Below are 5,654 nucleotides of genomic sequence, written 5' to 3' on the forward strand. Positions count from 1 at the left end.
ATGTATCAACCATAACATGCTCACCATCAACATTAAACAACCAAATGTCATAATCATCAACCACCACGACAATCAATAGCCACACACAGTTATGCTATTTCTCAACTATAAATAAATACATATTTTACATCAACAATATATGTATATCAATTACCAGTTACAACCACGACATCATAGCAGATAAAACATTCACCACACAGTGCAACAACATTAGCACCCCTCACAATCGTGTACCAAGTACAACAAAACAACCCAACAATAACAGAGTATTTACATCATCATTCATCAAAACACATGATAACCATATTTACCATGAACAACATCCATTTTGCATAACAAGCAGAAACAATTACATTATAACAACATCCATCATTGCACGTATTCAATTATGCAAACAACAAACCATGGCACCTCATCAACTATACAAAACAAGAATAAACCACATTTGGAGAAAACGATACTTTTCAAAAGAAAATCAAGTTATTGTTGTTATATTTATTTTATATGGTAGAACATTCAATTTAAGGAACAACGTCCAAAACGGCGTCTAAAACGGACTTACGGTTTGAAAGTTACACATTTTTACATTTTTCAAAGAAAATAATTACCGCTACAGCACGCGGCGCCAACCGGGTTCGCGGCGCGAAACGAGAAAAACTTACGCCTTCGCGGCGCCAACACATGGACGCGGCGCGACCTGAGCGTATCACAACTTCCTGGTTTTCTGCCCAACGGTTCGCGGCGCAAACAGTGGTTCGCGGCGCGACCTGGCGATTTTGCAGAATTACGGGTCTACATTCAGACTCTACGATTTCACATCCTTTTCACCCAAAAACGATTCCATACATCGCATACAAGCATATAATCATCGAATTTCTCATCACACATCATTATACATCAAAACAACACATCAATAACCAACAATCTATACAAATTCATCAATTATCCCAAATCATAACATACCTAACAATATCAAATCCCAATATACCAAATCGAATCGAATCATACGTTAATCCATCTCATTACTCATAATCACATAATAGAAATTAACCGGAAGAGTCCCCCCTTACCTTAGCCAAGAATCTGGACTTTTTCCCTTCTTCTCCATCAAACCCGTAAGCCTCTTTTCTTCACTTTCAGCAAGAATCTCCAATCTTTAAACCCGCTTTTCTCCCTCATAGAGAACCTCCCTGACACGAATTAATATATCAAATCGAAGGAAATTTCGTGTAGAATCCGAATCTTCAAGAATTACCTGATTTGGAGTTACGAGCAGAAAGTTATGACCCATTTTGTGAGGGCTGCATCATGAATACGAAAATGCTCTTGTCCATGACTTCTCCATCTCTCCATGTTAGGTTTTTCTCTTCTATTTTTCAAATTCTTCTTATTTTCTTATTTTATGAAAACATAGCATATAATTTAGTAATGGGCTCCTTCATATTAACACCCCCACGTTACTAACTCCACCAATGGCCCAACAACTAACATTTTATTATTTCCAATTAATCTCAATAAAATGCTAATTTCGAATAATTAATTTAAAACTTAATTAAATTAATTAAATAATAATTTTCGGGATGTTACAACTCTCCCCCACTAGAAGAGTTTTCGTCCTCGAAAACATACTTCGAGTGAAAAGTTCCGGATAGGAGTCCTTCATCTGACTCTCCAGTTCCCAGGTAACATTTGCCTAGCCGATCCTCAAAATTCATCTGACATAACCAACAGAAGCATGTCTCGTGCGTTCAATCTCAGCTCTCACGTCGCATTCGACTACCTCAAAGATGTACCACTCGCCATATCTCCAAAAAGGTTAACAACAATAGAACATTGAGGTACAACCCATACAATACGCCCAATAACTGAATACTAAAATTATGCAACCATGGTATGATCACGTTGATCAACACTGCAGTGGTGCATTCTATCTACCAAACGTACCAACCTTAGACACACTCTTCCATCTGAACGATAAAATAATACTTACACTTTTCACCAACTGCTTCCTTCAAGAAACTCAATACTCATATTCCTACACCATTGAATTCCAATTATCTGTCTCCTCTTAAGTCACACCATCAACTATCCAACACGTTACATTCCTCTTTTTCCGCGCTACTCTGACTACTCATCACAACCATCTATACCAAATAGATTTCTGAGTTTTACCCGATTCCGACTCTCTTTACTCATTCGTTTCAAGAATCATTCTTCATCATTCATGGTACTAATCTACCATTTAGCAATCCTTACTCGCATCCAACGAACCAATTCCTGATTTACTTCCTCTATTTAAACATCATAACCATCAGAACAAATACACACTCATCAGCCTCAGTATACCATCGCTTACAAAAAAAAGCTCAACTAAGTTATGCTCTCTACTAAGAATCAAATCAACTCCGTCCTTCATAAAGTGTAATTCCTCATTATATATGGAATTTACAATATCACCTCAATAACAGCACCAAATTATTACAGCATCATATATTATCAATCCTTCGTTTTAATTTCGCCGACTACATACTCGTTAACTACGTACAACCGTAATGACATATTCATCACCTCGAAAATTATTCAAAAGAGTTATAATTCTTCGACACGACATCCTTACATCCAATGGATTCTAAAACCAACATATAAATCAATACATATTCTCTATGTAGGCTTTCCGACATATTAATTCCTTACTTCCCGCGAGTAGTACTCATAACACTACTCCTCATCACAATTTCGCTGCGCGACTCTGATTACCCGTCTTAAGCCATCATCCACCATGTTGCACTCTTTCATATTCACTTCTTCATAAGTTCACACAACATGGTGAGTGATTATTCTCACAGCTTAGCATTCATCACATCTTAAACCATTAAGGTAACAAAACAAGCTTATCTCTTCCATATGATTCCATCTACTACCAACAAGAGATTTAGGGTGATCAAGTCCTAAATTTGTCAATATTAGTTGAAAATCATATCTAAGCATAAACCGTCGTTACTACATAATAGTGTCCATTTTCCGAGTTTGCACCCAAACTCATTAACATCGTCATAGTTCAATAATTCACTATGGTGTCCTTTCTTCTAGAATATTCTTCCGAAGCTCAAAACATCAGTTACACAAATCCAATCACTCAACCTCATTATACTATTCTCGTTGATTCTGAATCCACCGCCTTTACCTTGGTAATTCAAAGTCAACCTATCGATCAAGTCAACATCATCTTTCTGACCTTCTCTAATCTTGTTAAGAATACTACTAGTCATCTTCTAGCACACTCAATCTAACACTATTAGGAGTGCCTTCACATACCAACTCAAGTCTCAAAATTGTCCAATTAAATCCAACTCATTCATCATTAGCACCGACATATTTAAAGACTTCATACGCAACACAGTAGCACAACATTCTCCCTACCCGAATGGTAATTCAAACCAAAATTATAATCCTAGAAAAATACTTTAATCATCTCTGTCGCCTCATATTAGGCCCTTTCTGATCAAAGAGGTACTTCAAATCTTATAATCCCAAAACACTTCAAATCTTAAACTATACAGTTAACCTGCAAGACCAAGACAACGTTCATAACTCGTGGTCCTACTCCAAATTTTACGACATATTTCGTGCCTAATTATCATTCCACACGACATCTCAACAAAGTCTTCCTCCCATAAATTAGAGCACAATCCCTCCTCTTCGTAGGTTCAAACGGCACATTAATCCGACACTCGGAACTCAAGATATGAATTTTCCAATCATTGCCCGAAAAATGCAACACTGACATCATGCAACGACACTCTATACGATATATCCAAAACTCCTCAAATGCTATATTCAATTCTTAAAATTACTCCTCAACAAACCTTCTAATTATTCCTTCGATCCATTCAACACTGACACTGACCTCCTGTGCAGTACCAATAAACAAGTCTAGTTATAAGAACAAGAGTAACCGTAACTCCACCTCTTTCCAACGTCATCCTGTCACAATTAAATATGTTACAGCTGCTGCAACTATTTTTATAGTAAAGTTCATCTCGTTAGCTTTCCGACGCTTCAAACGGAACTCAAATCGGATGTCCAGAACTCCAGTTATGAATTTTCGAAGTTCCGCAGCTATTCAGCAATTTTCCTGCGTTTTGCTTACGAAAATCTCTCTCCAAAACTCATTCTCTTCAACTCTATCACATTCCAAACAGCCCCTTATCATATCTCTTCACTTCCAAACATCCTTATAACTTAAGCGACACATTCCTCCGCCGAAGTCCGCTTCCTGCAACATCACGACAACAATCCTCCTTGCAAACTCGTAACTGAACCTCTTCCGAGACGCAAGGCTACTCAACTGACAACTTCGCAGCACACCAGCAGAGCTGACACATTGCAACTTTCCAATTTTCCTTCTCTTACAATAAATGTCAATTACCTCTAATCATCTTCCTTCAAGATGTTCCAACTCAATTCCCAGTGAAGTCTTAATTCTAAGTCACCTTCAACTCGCGAAACAACAAACTCCAACAACGCTCGCACTGTTGCCAACAACAGCCTACTGAATCAATCTTCTTCAACTGAAACATAACCGAGAAGCGAAGCTTCTCCCCCACTTGTTTCAATCCCACACCTGCAACAAACAACCAAGTACCGACAGTGATTCACTCACATGTCGCATACCAAGGAATAAAAACGCCGACAGTATTCAACCGTCGTGCAACTCAATTGACTCAACAATTGGCCGGACGGACCGACCTGCTCTGATACCACTATTGTAACACCCTTCTAAACCCCGCGGAAATTAATAAAACAATTCAGAGTAAAACATGAAAACAAGGGTGCCACAATTCAATTATAACAAATTTTCATAAATCAATTGTCATGCTTCACTTAGGGGAAAATCATCCATTTAACAGAATCATGTTTCTATACAGCGGAACAATAATCAACAGATAAGCATAACATCATCTATGCAATATCCCACAAAATTACTCCAATAACAACAAAATAGAGTATCATCATAAACTCTAAACTAACGTTCCCCCAGGGTTACAATATCAGAGCATGACACCGACGCTATACCAAATAAATTGACTCATGAGCTAATCCTCACCGAGCCAAAAGCCGCTACTCGCCAATCTGAAATCATCAAAGTAAGGGTGAGTCTCATTCTCAATTAATCAATGTTATGCATTCATAAGCAACAAAACATCATAATATATCATTCACCCAATTTGTCATATATTCAGATTCACATCTACTATTCATCAATTCACACAATAAAAGAATACATTACCAAAAGACAACACCATAACAATTACACCGTCATCAAATATTATAACATTGGACAATCTTCCATTCATGTTATAATTATACACAACAACCTAATGCAAATGCAACTATATGCATGTGGTACCAAACATGGGATAACCCATCTCACCGATCCACCACCATAAAGATTCGGCTACTTCTCTCACCAATTCCACACAATGGGAATTAGCTACCGCTGTCCCACCACCATAAGGGATACAGCCCACAACATGATTATGAAATGCATGTATCAACCATAACATGCTCACCATCAACATTAAACAACCAAATGTCATAATCATCAACCACCACGACAATCAATAGCCACACACAGTTATGCTATTTCTCAA

This window comes from Vicia villosa, unplaced genomic scaffold (genome assembly GCF_029867415.1).
Source record: "Vicia villosa cultivar HV-30 ecotype Madison, WI unplaced genomic scaffold, Vvil1.0 ctg.000460F_1_1, whole genome shotgun sequence".
Taxonomy (NCBI): domain Eukaryota; kingdom Viridiplantae; phylum Streptophyta; class Magnoliopsida; order Fabales; family Fabaceae; genus Vicia; species Vicia villosa.